Here is an 18,448-nt window from a genome sequence, read left to right on the forward strand (position 1 = left end):
CATTTAGAATCAGTGTAATAATGATTATATTAGTATTTTATTTTTTCAGGCATATATATTTTACTTCTCAATGAAATAATGTACAATATGTTTCTCTTGTTCAATGATGATGAGTGAAAATAAATATCAGTCAATAATCTGTTTATTTTCATATTAAAACTTTTTTTTTTTTAAGGTTCCAGGGTCAGGGATTGAACCTGTGACCCCGTATGCAGGAAGCCAGTAGTTCAACCATTGAGCCACATTGGCTCGGCTGAGTTGGTCTTTTCGTTTGTTTACTTGTTGTTTTGTTTTGTTTGAGGAAGCATTGGTCTGAACTCCAGACCTCCCATGGGGGAAGCAGGTGGTCAACAGCTTGAGCCATATCTGCTCCCCATATTATAACTTTAGTTATGTAAAAATGATATTCCTTGATAGTGTCTTAACAAGATACAGTGAAAATTTCTTTTCATATTGTATATTTTGGGGAAAAAGTCTCTATATGCTATTTAATCATGAAATTATATGCATGTCATACTCTAAAAACTGTAATATCCAATAATTTAAAAAATATTGTATAACATCATGTCAAGTAAATATGAATCCAAGATATAAATCTTGTTTTATGGTTGTAATAAGATACATACCAAAATGCTAAATATATCTGTTGTTGCTCATTTTTAACCAGTGTCTATAACATGCAGTCAAAGCAGTTAAACTACCTATTATTTTTTATAATCATAGCCCAAATGAAAAATAAAATCCAGATGCAATGATTACAGATATTTAGAAATTGCACACCTCCTTTACATTTCAGTTGTTTTATAATTAATGTGTCAAATTATCGTTCTAAAAAGTACAACTTTGTTCATGAAAGACATATTTAAACATACAGTTGTGTATGTGTTCTAAATTATATTTTTGTTACTCTGAAGACAAATTACAAAATTTTATCCGAAAGGCAGCAGAATGCAAGTTTGTGACCATGATGGAAGCAGTGAACGAGGCAGACAAAGAGGAGCCTGGGTGATGTCCAGGCGTCTGAACTCAGTGTAGAGCCAGCCAGGATGGACATGCGCGGAAGTGAGCCATAGGGAGCCGAGGCTTCGTCAGGTGAATGAAAGCTACTGGATGATGAAAACCCTCTGCATTTTATAGTTTGGAGTCATCCCAGAATAAGGCACTATGTCAACAGCAGGAGTTGCTGCTTAAAAGATTAGACTCCCATTAAAAACTGGATTTCTACATTATGGCCATGCCATGGGGAATATGAAGACCTGCTGGGAGAGTTGCAGTGATTTTGAAAATAATTTTTTAATATTGACCCAATAACCATGGTCTACATTCTAATTCCACTGCTGAGGTGCACATAACATCTATTGGGCATACTTCAAAATCTGTTCTGATGAATGGATAGATGGATAGCTGGATGGTCAGTATTTGCAGAAAATGGTCCACCTAAGATTCAGCTTGCTTTCTCTTATTATTCCCGCAAGTGAAAACTTGAAACAGGAAGAGGATAAAGTTGCGCAAGGTTTTAAGAAGCTTTCAGTAAATGGGGTTTGTGCTTCCACCTCTCTGCTTATATCCATAAAAAACTCACTTTCCGTTTTCCCCTATGCAACTCTTTGTTAATGGGGTTTTAAGCCAATCTCTGAAGACCTGTCTCTGGATGAGAGACTGTGAGATAGAATTCCTAACCAGCTCAGATACAGACTTCGTTTTAGAAGACTGTACACTTTCTGACTTCAAATATGGTGTTCTGGCAGATGAAGCTTCTGTGGGTGTAGACAGATCAATTATGCTATTTTGATACCTTAGTTTTTTCTGCAGCAGATCTCAATCATGTATACGATTGTACATGGATGTGTCCAAACTTCAAATCCTCCTCCACCTCAAATCCACTGATGATTAAAAATATCTCATTCAGAACCAGCTGGGTCTTTTAACAAGCCAAAAATAATGATACCCAGCTATTTCCACAGAGCTTCTCTGAATTCCGAGGAAGACAAACCTGAGGTTCTCCCCAGGTTTCCCAAAGCTCCTAGACTAGTAAAGCCAGATGATAGAAGGTGGTCAGCAGAAGTGACTTCCTGCACCTACAGTGATGAAGACAGGTCTTCCAAAGTACCACCCAGAGAACTTTCCTGCACACCAAGCCCTAAAAGCCTTTGGTCTTACATAAATGGGGTCATGCACCTACTCAGAGCTTTGCCAGTAGAACAGCCCTGCAAAGACAGAATAGCGAAGGATCTGCCAGTAAGATTCCGCATTCTGCCCATTATTGAAAATGGAAAGAAAGTTAGTTCAACACATTATTATGTACTACCTGAGAGACCATTGTACCTGGACAAATATGAAATTTTTTAAAGGCAAGCACCCAAATCCAGCCATTATCTGCTAGCTGCAGTATAGTTTCAACCCCAGAAAAACTGGACTCCAAAGCAAAAACGGTTGTAGGGGGCCATGTGAAGCATAAATTTATCCTATGTGGTTTCTTCTTAGACTTTGAGGTCATAATTCAACAGAGGTTACATAGGAGTAAATGGTTTTCAAGCAGTTTTCCGGCTTGACTGAGAGTCACAGAAAAATCTCTTATGTTGCAAAATAGCTGGAGGTTTTAGAGTGCTGGTGAGGTGCTGTTCTGCTGAGAAGCCTTGATTGTATTAGCATTGGAGAAAAGTCCATTTGAGTCTATAATTTAAAGATGTGATGATGGGAGGGGGAATGGGAAGATGTTTATATATGCATACATCACATATGATATATAAACTTGCACTGAAATCATTGACCTTAGTGACCATTTAACCAATTACGTACTATGTCTTAGGGTAATATATATTCAGAATAATAGAAACTCAAGCTGGAGAAATGACTCTTGATAGACTGAAAGTTGAGCAAATGGAAGAAAATAGATTATTATTTAGATCAGAATCATTAAAAAGTATTTTTAATAAAAATTCCATATTTCAATAAATTATTTTCTTATTCATAAAAATTGCATGGGTAATGGCTTCTATTTTGGTAAAATGAAGGTTTCTATTTAGGATATCTGACTTCTTTTATGAACCCCATTTAAATTTAAGACCCAAGATAAAAGATTCTTTGGGCATCATAACTAATTTGAATCTATGAGCACATTTGACATCAGGAAAAAATCATCCTAAATAGCTTAGATGACAGTTAACAGGTTTTTTTTCCCTCCTTACTAATTAATCTGAAATTATATTAATTTTTAAAGAATTAAATCTTTAGCATATCAGAATGGGCTTGTGGTTACTAAGGAAAAGTAACATGTGGTTATATTTCTAAACATTATAAATAGACAGTGGATGATCTAAAACATTTCCCAAAATCCCTGTTAGTCATTTCTTTTAAATTAGCAGCTGATTTGACTGTTTCTTTTTCAACTTATTTCTACTCCATTTCAACTTACTAAGCCTTTATTTTAACATAATGATGGAAATATCTGTTTAACTACATGAAAACCATGATTTTACCAGATTTTTCCAATAGAGAAAACCAAAATGAGAGCTATTGAATTAAAACATTGTGAAAACAGAGAGGATATGTCTTTATAGCTTGAAATAAGATATTACAGTGCTTTGAAAGGTGTCAATTAACCAGTTGGCACATTTTTATAACTTTTATAATGCTTCCTGTATGGAATTATTTAAAAATATTGTGTATATATAAATTGTATGCTTTGAATGGCTATAATTTATTGTATGTATTCATTCAAATCTGTGTCGCTAAAATAATATATTAAAATATATTAATATAGCATAATTATAAATTAGGCAATATTAAATATATTTTAATGCAAAGATAATCACATAATAAATGATTTGATGGTCTAAAAGAAATATACCTGAAGAAACAAATTTCACTAATACTACTGGTCTCTATTTTAAATTTTTACAAGACTTTTTTAGTTTATCTGGAAAAAGAATGAGCCCTGGCTCCATGCTATTGTGATTAAGTTTCCAACAACCTGAATTAATTTAAATTGATCTCCCCATCTCTCTGCTTCAATATCTGTAGTTAGAAAGCTGACTGTCCTATTCTACTCATTTTTGCAAATGTGGAGAGAAACCTTCATGCTTCTGCTGTTTTTCATAATAATTAATAATTTGCCAACTATGTGCCAGATATTGCAAAATTGGTAGAATATTTATGGATATTCCTTTATTTTGGTGAGTCCATTGAAGTACATTGAGGTTAAATAATATGCCCAAGGCCATAGAGCTAGCAAATGCCAAAAATGGATTTCAAATTACTGGTAGTTCATTTTCAAATCCCTTGCCCTATTATTCTACATTGCTAAGAAAAAATTTCTTTTAACCATGTGTGTTAGATTTCTGGTATACTATATAAATTCTGGTCCAAATTGTTGATTATTTAATGAGTACCAGTAAATGAGCTTGATTATTTATAATAACTTTCTTCTGTGCAATGTGTTTTTGAAGGTCAAAATTAAAATTATGATAGTGTTTGCTTTACATAAAGTCCATATTCAGAATTTTCCTTCTTGAATAAGCAAACTCTAGGGAGATGGTGTTGGTGTATGTGTTGGTGTCAGCTTTCAGAGAGAAATATACTGCTCAGATAGTCTAAAATATTTACCTAACCTGTTTGGCTTGTGGTTGCTATACAGTAAAATGAAGGGAATGGTTATGGTTTCATCCAAATAATAGAGAATCTTTCTGAAAATCTCAGACCAAGATAATAAAGGCTTTATTCATTTAAGTCATATGAATCATAATGAATTGAGCTTATACAGAATTTTCCATAATAAAGCATAGGCTCAAACATTTAAGATAAAGTTGGGATAATACAGAGACTACATATTTGTAAAACTGATAGTTTTTTTTTAATAACTCACTAACTTCTAATGTAACTTTTATTTGTTAGACGTTGAAATCCCTTATTTAGACTCCATGTCCATTTTCTCATAATTTGAGGTAATCTAAAAATTTCCCGAGGAACATCTATTAATAAAATGGGGATGTATCAGATGTGACAATAGCAAAGATCGAGCATATAAGTACCAAAATGAGACATCTATGTTTCAGCCTGATTGTTTCACAAGCCATTAGTTAAGTAGACCTCAGTCTATACCACTGACTCTTTCATCAAAGATGAAAAGCAGATGATTTAGATGATTTTAGACACTCACAGAAAGGGCAGCATTACAGTTAATAATTTTATGTGGATTTAATAAGATGTAAAATGTTTAGTATAATGTATGCTGCATAGTAAGTATTCCACAAATGTTAGTACTTAATATTCAGCATGCATTATACAAAATCCTGCCCACCCCAGACAATCTAGAAATGTTGAAAATGATTATACTTCCTGTTTTAGAAAAGGATTGCCTTATCTTTCTTAAAATCCCACTGCACATGGGCACACAAATCATTAATAAAAATAGATACCTTTTACTAAGTTCAGTTATTTACTCAACACTATATGCCAATATTACAGAAGACATTGCTACAATAAAATGTTGCTTAGAGAGTTCAGAGGGAGGAAAAAAAGATGATGTAAGGGAAGCAGGAACAGTAATGCTTCGTGAAAGAAGTCAGACTTTGAGCTTTCAGGAAAGGTAAACCTATAGAGATGGGGGTTGGAGAACGGATATCCAGTCAGAAAAAATATTGTATGTCAAGGTAGAGGTATGGGAAAGGGCAAACAGTGTCTGATGGTGAAAAGTTTTGATTTGCTTGGCAGACGGTATGAGACAGTGTAAAAGTTAACCCTGGAAAGATATTTAGAAGGCTTGGAAGTCATTAAGATTCTCTGTGGGACTGTGAGAAGTGTATTAGATTTGAAGCAAATGAAATCATTGTGCATGTCTTCAGTTAGGAGTGATAGAAGGTTTCTTTCTTACGGACAGTGAGGTGTCCGTTTTCTACAAATAGATCCCAAGACAAACACAGTACTGATATGGAAGAAGAACATTGTTTTGCTTCTAGTGTTGTGATAAAAATGAGGTTATGTGATAGTCTCTGGTTTTGATTAGTGCCTTTAGATACAAAGGTACAAATTCTTCTTTAAATGAAAGTCACATCTTTGGACTTCAGTGGAAACTTTGTATATTCTCCTGGGCATATTTTCAAAAATAAAAAGTAATAATGACTCATTCTCTTCTTTGAAGAAAAAATGAAAATAGAACACGCTTTGTTTAACAGCACATATAATTGTTATCTTTTTTTCTGATTTAGCATTCGTTTTCTCACCTTTAAAATAACACACACAAAAATCTTCACAATAGAATATTGGGTTCTGTTTCCTTTGATGTATAAATGCATATACAATATTGCACTAATGATTAACTGGTGTGCCCCTGAGGTTTCCCCAGACAAAACCGCCTTTCAGCAGATTCCTTATCTGCTATCAGGGGAGTGTTTACAGCAGCTAAAACTCTTAAGCACCCTGTCTCTGAGACTGATGGGGATAATTAAGCCAGTGTTTGCTGGCCCTCCTCTTTGTGAGGTTGGAAACTAGGAAAAAAGGGATGCATCAGACAAAAATAAAAGTAAAAAAAAAAATGTAAAAAACCATGGAAATTCATATCCAACAATTTGATATAGATTTTATAGTTGCCTTTGCTTTAAACTTTCTATACTGTTTCTGACGGATATATCTGAACCCTCAGCCAGAATAGAAAACTGCTCTCTTAACACAGATCATCTAATTTTCTTTCAAAGAAAAGTAAAATATATTTTACTCTATCAAAATTTTAAAATAAATTGAGTCACTACCATGTATCAAATTTAGAATTAGATTAAGTATATTTTGTAGTAATTAATGAGGTATGTTAAAGTATTCCTAGTCAAGACTTTTAAAAATAGGCTTCTTGTTAAGGATTTTGTGAAATAAATAATGATTTTGTGTCATATGCCGTACAATATGGTTTATTGCCTCCTATACTCTGGGCTTCTTCTAAAGGGAGAATTCCCATAAGCAATTTTGAATGGACTCTGCAAAGATAAAATAAAATAATTTATCCTAATTGCTCATTCCATAAATTAGGATAAATTACTATTTTCACTTAATACATACTTTGGGTGATTTTTTTCCCCATTTTGATGTATTGTAAACATCTTTTGACCACAAGGATTAATATTCAAAGTTAGATTCAGAATCCAATGTTTAATGCTATTGAGTTATTGTTAATTATTAAGGTATGAATATTTCTTCCATTCTGTTCTTTAATTCACTTTTAATGAGGTGTTGATAATAACATTAGCTTCAGTAATATTTAATACAGTTAAGGGCTATATATGCTATCGTTTTTCATATTATTTAAATTAGTGATTTCATAGTTTAGACAGAGTACATATGCAGAGAAATGCAATAATGGAAAAAATAGAACCTCAATGACCAAGAGAGTCAAATTTTAAAAAACTGGGACTCTAGGTTAATTAAGATGCAAAATAAAATAACGTAATCAAGGAATGAAAATTTGCTCCCCTATGATCATGTATAAATTTTCAGCTATTTTCACTGGCACACTTTTCACACAAATTGTTTTTTCTACTGTACAAGTATGCTTTCCTTGTCCACTTTTTAGGCAACAAAAAATCATTGTCAAACAGCATCAGTTGAAGACTGAATGTGTTATTTGGCAACAAACACTGTTTGCTGATTATCAAATGTGGACAGTGTAGGAACCAAAATAATCTTACTACATTTGATCATATGAAATAATAAATTCATACCTAACCCAAATAGCACTAGTTCCCTTGAAGATTTTATGAATTCCCCTGTTGGAAAGATTAAAATCGTTCTTACTTTAAAAAAATGTATTCATATGTGGGGAGAGAGGGGTATACTCACTTGTAGAAATGGAAATAAAAACAGCTTTTACGTGTAAGTATTATTACTGTTGAGTAAGTTTGTTTAAGAAACCTGAAAATGTGTATATGAAGCCATTTGGAAATGTTCTCCAAAGCAAGATTTGGCCTAGAAAATGTACTTTGACAAATAGGAAAGCAATGAGTACACTATGTTCAAAAGTAATCTAATGGAGATTCTGGATAAAGCAGAGGAAATCAAATGAATCCATCACCATGAAATCCATCATTGTTTGTCTATTATCTAAATGTTCACAGTTCAGAAAGGATACTTTGTCCCACCCACCCCGCTGTGCTTACCTACTATATTCTTGCAGTGTAATGTAGTAACCAAGTGACCGTGGGTTTGAACAATTTCAACTCTCCCACACAGTGCAGGGCAGTACACTGTACCTTTGATAGAAAGCTACATTTCCACACTATTCAGTGCTAAACAATTGGAAGGAGGCCAGTAAAAGGAAAATGACAGATGTGTTTCTGAGACCATTTTCAGTTTCTGGCCTTCTCTGTGGGCAAGTTTGCATTTTCATTGAATGGAGGTGGAAAAAAGAACAGGTGAAGTATTTTCAAATATTAAGCTTGATAAAATAAAGCTCTGATTGATTTATAGTAAATTTCTGTTAAATCATCTTTTTTCCCCACTTTAAATTTATTTATAATAAGTGTGTTTTAAGAATTTTCCTTTACAACTGCTGTTTTTATATCATAGTCTGTTTGACAGATGGACAGATGGACCCACATAAGAACGTTCTTTTGTTTGACAAATTGTTTTTGCCAGTGTCTCCTAATAGTAAAAGGACACCTCTTTGCAGTGCCCTACATCATTGTTAATTTGTCATAATAAAGTGGAAACTGCATAATATTTATAGAAAATGAATCCTTGTTTATTTTATTAGTCATTGTTCTGAACTGAAATAATATTTAGCAGGAGCTGCATTGTAAACAAAAGGGAAATGGTAGGGGGGAAGCAAAAGTTGAGTGAGAAATTACCTTCTGGAATACCAAAATTGCTCATATAATTTTCAAGGGTAAGATACTGATATCCATTATGTGTCATATATGAAACATTTTAATTATCTGTATGTATACACCCATATATATATATATATATATATATATATATATATATATATGTAACAGATACCATGTTTAAAATGAGATTTATTCTTTGAGCACCAAAGTACTTAGTACTTCTAAGATAAAAGCTGTAAGATCAGTTTGTTGAAGGAAGGTTTTATATGGGTCCTTGTAAGAGGCAAGGGTGCTGTGGAATTATAAATTTTAAAATAGAGAACACATATAGGCAGTTGTAAAAAGAGGTTTTTAAAGTGTTTTGACTTAATATAGTTAAGTAGTAGAAAAATGGGCAAAAGATACTTTCCCAGGAGATTTTAATATTAAATGATAAATTGTTAAGGATATGCTTTCTTTTGAAATCTATTTAGACTGATTGGTTTTAAAAGTAACCTTGCTGTTGTAAGGAGAATAAATAGTAGCAAAAGCAAAATAAAACAAAGTATACCACCAGTATAGCCAGCCTTCAGATTTTTTAAAGTATTACTTTATTCTCTATAAACCTTAAGTGATTAAAAACAAGAGTTTAAGGTGGAACCTTTGGGAGAAACCCACTGGACCTGTCCCTGGCTGATGGAAGTATGTGCAACTGGATTAACAAAGGTTTTGCTTCCCTGTTTGAAAACATATGTGCAGTTTCTGTAGTTATGTGAGGTTCTGTATAGCAAAATGGTTGACTTGCCTCCTTCAAAGGGCTGGCTGAAATAGTCTGCAATGAGCAGTTTAAAGCTGTAAGTAATATTTAAAGGTACTGAGCTTGTTAACAGAATCAACTTTTTACAGAAAAGATCAATTTGCTTCTATGTTCAGAGTTGAATATCATTGTAGAATAAATTGTTTTACCTCTGGGAATTTTTTGAAATTTATTTCTGCACATGAGGAGAAATTAATTTTATTTTATTTGGTGCTTTTCCTTAGTTGCAGCAGGACTAAACTGTTCTTTCCAGACCTGTCCTTACTGTTGACATGGTTAACTTCCTCTATAAGGGTTGGAAGCTGGGTTGAGAAGAGATAACATGTGGGTTAGAAGTGTTTTCTCCTTGCTGTTAATATAAAGTTTTCATTTCCTGCACTATTTCTCACCTTGCTGTAGTTAATACAGCATGCTATTTAAAAGTTAGGGTTTTAAAAATGTTTTGTAATAAGTTTCGTACAGACAAGATGATTACCTGTTTGTTTATAAGTATGGTACAATGAGAGACAAAGTTACAAAGTTTTGTTTATTGAGAAGTTGGGGAAAATGGGATCACAACCAGGGGAACCACTAACAGCATTTATAAGTCTTAAAATGGTGGTTTCTTATCTCCCTTGGATTCTTCCACGGCTGTTAAGCCAAAGCTGAGCAAGTGCCACTCAACTTTCAAAGAGTATTTAAAAGCTTCAATATGTTGGTGGGTCAGGGTTCTTTTTCTTCCCAAAGGGAGCTAACTTCATAGTTCAGTACAGACCATTTTTCTTCAAGCCATGGAGAAGCCCATTTTTAAGTTTATTTAGTGATGATAGTTTGCTTGGGGCACTAAAGTACAGAATCATAGACCCATATAATAAAAAATTGTTGCTTTTCAGAATTTTATCAAGAATATATCAGCCTTGTTCATAAAACACAGGAACACCTAAGCTGGCACATAATAAAATGATACACAAAGAGCCAAATGCAATTGAGTTTATGTACTCTGAAGTGTAGGTACCAAAAATGGTTGCAGTTGCTAATATAACATATATTACTTAAATACTAGCTATTTTTATTGTAAATTTATTCAAGATAAATATATTCAATATTTTTAAAACAACAATTTGAATATTAAGGTTTTATCTTCCCTATTAGACTCCAAGTTCCCTAATGACAGGGACATGTACCTTATTCAACATTAAAGCATTCCTAAGCCTAGCAAAAGTCTTTGCATTCAATATTAGTGTTTCCTGAAAACAAAACAAAGAAAAGTAAAAAAATAAAATAAAAATATCCCACCATGGGAAGCAGCTGTGGCTCAATCATTTGGGCTCCCGTCTACCTTATGGGAGGCCCTGGGTTCGCATCTTGGGGCCTCCTTGTGAAGGCAGGCTCTCCCCCATGCTGCAGAGAGTCGACTCAGCAAGGTGACACAACAAAAAAAGGGAGACAAGCAAAAACACAGAAGAGCGCACAGCAAATGGACACAGAGAGCAGACAGCAAGCAAACCGCAAGCGGAGAGGGGAAATAAATAAATATAGACATAGAAGAACACACAGTGAATGGACACAGAGAGCAGACAGCATGCAAAAAAGCCACAATTGAGGGGATGGGGGGGAATACTCCAGCAGATTGGTAAGCATTTCTAAGCCCAATACCAGTTGGTAAACGCCACATGGAAACATCAAGTGATTTATACCTGGTTTCTCTCTCTGGTTATTTTCCCTTGCTTCTCCTTCAAATAAAAAGGTCTCTTGATCCCTGAAATATACTAGAATGGCAGTGCTGGTTTTCAGGAACAGTTGCCTACCTTGCTCTCTACCTTTAAGCAGATGTGGAAGGCAGTCGAAAGAGAAAAAGCATTTCCCCTTGTGAAATTGCTGCTATAAGGATATATATGTGTATTTTCGAATGTGTGCATGCGAGTGTGGGTTGTTTTCCAATGTATACATATATTTATGTGAGTATCAATAAGGACTTTATGCATATACCTTTGACGTGCATGTACATACATTTGTGTGAGTGTATATTACCAATTGTTGAACCATCTTGAATCTGCTTGAGAAATTCCTGTGGCCCCCTTATGCTAAGGCTTTGGTCTTCTTTACTTAGGACTTATTAATAATTGCAAAGCACCTCAGGAATCTCTTGGCTTTTCATCCATCCAAAAATATCACGTGACCTAGATTCAAACTTTCTGCCAGCTCCTAACTGTAGATGCTTTCCAGTTTGAAGCTAGAAGGGACAACTGCTTTAAACCTAATTATATTCTTTAGTTAATCTACTTTATGTGAAAAAGACTAATTTCAAGTTTCTCTCTAGAATAAAAAAATAAAGAGCCTCCACTGGTAAGGATAAGCTAGGTAAAAGGTACACCATGTAGTGATGGATAAATTCTGAAATGTAACATGAGCTTAACAAAATGTCGTTTATTTCTCTCTCCTGTAAATGTTCAGTATAGGTCAACTATCTTCTTCATCCTGTGTCTACACTGTCTAGCACATGTGGCCTCCAATGTCACCTTATAAGGAGAAGAGAGGAATGAAGAAGGTATGCTGGTTTCTAACTACATTGACCTGGAAGTTAAAACAGTATTTCCACTTATAGATTCTTGGCTGACTTAGTGAATCTGTCTTAGGTGTCTTATGACCTGTCTCCTACTTAGCCCTCCAGCCTTTTTGCTTCATGGTGATTTTTGCCTCCCGGCCACCTTGACACAGTGCTCGACTAAATATATTTAAGTGTGGATTCCTTTTCTTCTTATTTTAATCTATCAGAATTAAGTTTTAATGAGCAGTTTCAGAAACACCACGTAAATTTTTAGAGTAGAATTTTTAGGAGGTAAACATGAAACTAACAGTAGCAAAATATCTGGTATAGATTGTATCTGTCTAGAAAATAATCCCTAATGATTTGTATGAAACTTTATTTTTCACTTGCCATCAAATCTTTAATTGTTTAGAGCCATGCATTGATTGCCAGAGAATTCAAGGCCTGGCAAAAACAGTTACCTCTTGCTTTGTGCTTCCCAAAACTGGCCCTGAATTTTTCATTTGGCATAAAGTAATACAAACAACACAAAAATTAGATATGTGAGTTGGGGTGTGGAAAATTTCCAGTTTGCCAGACAACTTCCAAGGCTAATTTTAACATATTTTATTAATGAAATAAATTTTCATTTTCATTTTTTTGCATTAGAATAATTTAACTTGATATACAAAAGTAACAATGCTATTATATAAGTAAATTGCAATTTGGTTATTAAATTCATTTTATTTTCATGGTTTTAAAGGTACATATTCATGTATTTCATTTATTGCTGCTAAGATGGTAATGAATCTTATTTTGATTAAGATTTTTTATTTTGGTATTCAACTATGAAGAAAATTTGATAAATATGTTCCAATACTGATAAATTATTAGTTGTTCCACTAATAGACCACTGGTCTATTGGTCATTTGTCTTGGTTTTTGTTTCTGCATTTAAATATCCCATTATCATTGCTTTATAAAGTGCTTTTTTTGTTTGAGAGTATGATATTGAACTAATCCATTTATTTGAGGGCCATTTGCTCATGTACAATCTTAGTGACATGATTATCTTAGTTGTTATCCACAGATGCCAAGATGTTCATACATCCTCTGATTATATGTTCAAATGGGAAAAAGGCAAGGAAAATGAGCATTTTCTTAGTAGTGATTGCTGAACACTTGAAATGTGGCTAGTGTGACTGAGGACCTGATTTTTAAATTTTATTTAATTTTAATTAATTTAAATTTAAAAAGCCATATGTGGCTGGTGGCTAATATAGCAGAGTTCTAAACTTGTGAGAAATAATTAGCCCATCTTTTCTATTATTAAAAAATTAAAATGTTCTCGTTCTCTGAAGACACACACATTATTTGAAACAATTGAGAAATTCACTTTCTATTCATCATTTCCACTGATTGATAATGCTAGGCCTTCTCTGCCACCTGGCCTCTAGTGCCTCTTTGGAGGTATGTAATCAAGGCATTTTCTGTTTGTGCCTTGCTTGCTTTTTCTTTCAAACTAGAATCATATTGGTGTTCATTAGAATACACTGCAAATGCAGATTTTAAAAAATCCGCTTTATTGCAGGTGGTAGCAATATATATTTTTAGTAACTTTATATTCTTCATTTTGAATTTGCCTTTTCATTCATGGTTTCTTTAATATTCTTCATTATATGATGTTCATTGTCCTGAAAACCTGTGTCTGAGAATAACCTACAGTTTTATAAATTCATGAAAAAGATAAATCTTTGTTTTACTGAAAACAGAACTCATATGAATCATTTTAACTATTCAGTATCTCTTAAAATGTTTCTAATATTACCAGGGAAAATTTCTGACTTAAAGAAAATACAATTTTAGTTTCTTCCACTGATTATTTTTATGAACTTTTGATATTTCTCTAAAGTGACACATATGATTTTAAATTAAGTTTCCATGTATAACTTCATGCAGTATCTAATTGCTAGTCTTTCCTCTTTAGGCTAAGAAAAACAAATACTGTCCCTACGTACTCAGATTTTTTTTCATGCAATACTTGTTCTTTAGGTTAATGTTGAAACTTTCATCTATGTCCATTTGAACAAAGGTAGTTTTGATAAAGGTCTTAGCCCAAATCCTGAAAGAAATGATTGTTGACAGCTAGGAAAATTCATTTCTATATTAAATAATATTGCATAATGAATATATCACAGAAGATTATTGTCAAAATTGAGAGTGTATTAGAAGTATTAATCCACCTTGATTAAATTTCCACATTTTATTTTTAATGCCTTACATTAATAACTTGGAAGTTCTTTGTATTTAAATCTCTACTTCACACTGGAGGAAAAATAGAGGTTATTTTTTCAGCATTGATTAAAAAATAATAGGTTTCCCCTGTTTTAAAGCTTATTTTTTTGTTTTGTTTTCAAGAGGGGAAAATAAGTTCGCCTTCATCTTTTCCTTTGTTTTTTTTAAGTGGTTCTTCTTAGGAACAGGTTTTAATAAATCCTGGTATGAGCATTGTAGGTTGCCTTTTAATGTTCATTTTCCCTTTCTTCTTTGCTAACACAATGCTGACGTTGCTGGGGATACTTTCCTAGTCTTCCTTATTGTTTGTGTGGCTACATGGCATAGCTTGGGCCAATAAAACATAAATGGAAGTTTATGGGAATTTTTAGGAAAGCTTTTATTTTCCAAAGGGGTAACTGCAGCCTCTCTTGCCCTTTGTGCCTTCTCCCTGTTTTGAATTGGTTAGATACCTGGATATATATTAGTAGCAGCTATCTTGCATCCATGAGGAAAAAAGTGTAAGGGCAAAACCCACAGCAGTAAGGGTGGTGAGAAAAACACAGAGTTTGCTTCCCTGATGCCATCATTTAGCAAATGAATCAATGTCAGAAAGCACTCACCTCTAGACTTCTTATTATGCTGAAGACTTAACTCCAGTGGGAATCTTTTAGTCAGGTTTTTTGTTACTTATAACCAAATACATTCTTAACTCTTACAGTTGTATGCAGTTTGGAACAACTACTGTTCAATAAAATGTTCTACCATGCATGTACACTATATGCACTGTCCAGTATAGTGGCCACGTGGGGCTGCTGAATACTTGAAGTGTGGCTAATGAATTTTTAATTTTATTCCATTTTAATTAATTTAAATAATTGTGTCTAGTGACTGCTGTATAGTATAGTCTAAAACTTATGTAGAATAATAATCTAACTTTTCTATTATAAAAATATATTAACTTTTCAAGACATTTTGTGAAAAATAATCTCATGATACTTTGTGTAACTACTTTTGAGACACATTAATGCCTTTTTTAAAATTGAATTTGCACAATCATCTCTTGTTTATAAACCTCATATAAGGCTGACTCTATTCATAGATTCAACAGTATTTCTTATGTGAAATTAGCAGGACTTTGGTTAAAACGTCCCTAAATATTCTAATTATAATCTCTGCATCCCTAAGTCTTAGATTGCTTTTTTGGGTATTCCATTTGCAGTTATTAATGTTATTGTGAGCAGGTTTTGAATCATTTTTGAGAGTAGACTTTGCTCAGGGAGAGTTAGAACTTAATACTTAGTGATCAAATTAGCCAACTGGGCACATAGAAGATAAACACTCAGTTCACAATACTCCCATGAGCTAGTGCAGTACATGGACCAAGACGTTGAAGACATCCCCAACCAAAACTATCCACTGAGTTTTAGTTTTACTTCTATTTTACAATTTTAGGAACAATTTATTCACATTCTATAATAGATCTTCTTGTTTGTTAAAATGTAGGGATGTGACAAAATTTTGAGTTTTAATATAGCTGTTTATATTTTTGGATATCAAAGTCAGTCTTACTCATAACTGATTCGCTTTAAGTAATAGCACTTTTCTTAGCTCCCGTCTGTAAGTAAAAGGCATGTTTGTGTGTGTTTTTTTGTTTGTTTGATTCTGGATTTTAGGAGGCATTGGGAATTGAACCTGGGAATGTGTACATAGGAAGCAGGTGCTCAGTCAACTCAGCAACACCTGCTCCCCAAGTCATGTTTTTAACTTCATTCTCATCTTTCTCATCTTCTCATGGTGACTGTGAGGAAACTTTTTAACTAAGGCAAAGTGATAAAATTTGAGGTACTGTGATCATACTTTACAGTGATAATCTGTTACAATCTGGCTATCTATGCAGGTGCCTTAACTATTTTTTTTTTTAAATTTTTAATTCATTTTTAAAAAATATTACATTCAAAAAATATGAGGTCCCATTCAGCCCCACCACCCCCACCCCACCACTCCCCCCACAGCAACACTCTCTCCCATCACCATGACACATCCTTTGCATTTGGTAAGTACATCTCTGGGCATTGCTGCACCTCATGGTCAATGGTCCACATCATAGCCCATACTCTCCCATGTTCCATCCAGTGGGCCCTGGGAGGATCTTAACTATTAAAATAAGTGATTCTTTTTTAGCGTTTTTATCGGTATCAGGAAAATAAAACTTTGGTGGTGAAAATACCCAAGTGTTTATTTCAGGGCATAAGAACTAAGTTTCAATATGATTTGAGGTAACAAGCATGCTACCATCGTTGGGCAGGCCCAGCACGTTGAGATGAGGCCTCATCTCCTGCTGGGTGAGTGCTTGGTGCGGGTAGATTGTCGCCGCCCTGCTACTCTTGCCCATAACGGCTGCCTCCTCTATCTCCACCCAGCATCCGGTCTCCATAGGGGCCGCCCTAGGGTAATCGGCCTGCCTCTCCCGCGCCTCACCAGAACCCAACCCACAACTTCCCCTTATTTTCTGCCCCAGCCCCCATATACCCCCCGCCAGAATGATAACCTCACCTCTGCCCCTTTACCTAGCAACAGCCTCCAACAACCAATCGGAGGTCGCCTTCAGCTTAAGCCAATCCGCACCCCACACGTCGCCCCTTACCCTCGTACCTCACCCCCAACCGTCCCCCAGCCAATTAGCGGCCTCCTCTCACATACATTGCCTTATTTGGCTTGGCCTTGCTACCGCCGGCGCCCTAGCCTATATAAACGCTTGTCTTCCTCAATAAAGCAGACGCGTTGCCACCACTCTCCGTCTCCGCAGCATTCTTCGCGCCGCTGTGCGTCTGCCCTTGACACCGCCCACTGGCCGCCGTGCGCCCTAAATGATTGTTTTCTTCTTTTCCTTTGAACTTTTTGCATGAAAATTACTAAATTGTAAAATAATTATCTCATTTTTTCAAGTTCTAAAATACTTCTTGATACTAAGAGTTGTAGTTTAATTGGCTTATAAGGGATTGACCACTCACCACCCAGACATATAGAAAAATAGGAACTTCTTTATGGAGATTGGATGCCATAATGTCCCTTTAAGGTATATTTGTATATTTTAAAATGTCACATTATGAAATGGTAGTGATTCTTAAAACTTTCTGCCCTAGAAAACCTCCAAGAATTATTTTGTCTCATATCCTGAATTATTTAAAATTTAAAGATTAATAAACTGACAACTTTATCTCCATTTCGTCTTCAAATCTGAAGGGAAAGAGGTATAAAAGTAAGCAGTATAGGGGTCCATTACTTAAATTCTGTCACACTCTAAAATATCAAAGTTTGTTTTGGATACACTAGTGATATGACTATTTTTTTTCAAGTAATAATAATAGGCATAATCTGAAAGCATTGATCAAAGTCGTATTTACTTACCAAAAATAAAGCATCAGGAGACAATAATGAAATGATGAAGACATGGACATTTCTGAAATAACTATAATTATTGGTGTTTCTCATAACTTACATATTGAAGTATTTTTGTAAATTAAATGCAAAGAATCAAATTCATTTCTCTTTCTTTGGTATTTATAAGTGTCTGCATATCCAACTTCCAAAAATATGAAATTTGTTGTTATTTCCATGAAGAAAATCAGATCTTTTGGAAAGCTTGCCATAGCATTTTACCCAACGCTGTGACTTACAGTGTTAGCACTCAGGCTTATCTGACATAGCTCTCTTAGATAAGGTTATGCCAGACAAGTTCATGTTCCGTCAACTCCAAAGCCAAGCTAATTCATATATCAGAAACCACTTGATTTAATTTTCATTAAAGAGCAGTGCAAATAAAAATAAGTTACATTGTTGCAAAAGTGCCTGGAATAATATCTATTTTAATGTAAAGAAAAGTGGGGTTTTGTATTCCTAAAATTATTTTAGGGATTGTTAATTATTTTTCTGCCCTTGATTTTTCCCATTCTTTCCTAAGTTCCTCAGCCTTAAGAACTACAAATGATAGGATCCTTTCTGTACTTTAAAAATTCTACATGTAATATGTGACAGATCCAGAAACCAACAGATACCA

At 34.2% G+C, this 18,448-nt stretch overlaps 1 protein-coding gene and 1 pseudogene across 9 annotated transcripts in view; both read left to right on the forward strand.

The window, feature by feature from the left end:
• The window catches only part of ERBB4 (erb-b2 receptor tyrosine kinase 4), a 1,195,692-nt gene that overhangs the window by 168,326 nt on the left and 1,008,918 nt on the right, over positions 1-18,448 (forward strand). The window lies entirely within an intron of this gene.
• LOC139439278 (ERBB receptor feedback inhibitor 1 pseudogene) lies at positions 1,165-2,395 on the forward strand (annotated as a pseudogene).

Source organism: Dasypus novemcinctus, chromosome 7 (genome assembly GCF_030445035.2).
Source record: "Dasypus novemcinctus isolate mDasNov1 chromosome 7, mDasNov1.1.hap2, whole genome shotgun sequence".
NCBI classification, from domain to species: Eukaryota; Metazoa; Chordata; class Mammalia; order Cingulata; family Dasypodidae; genus Dasypus; species Dasypus novemcinctus.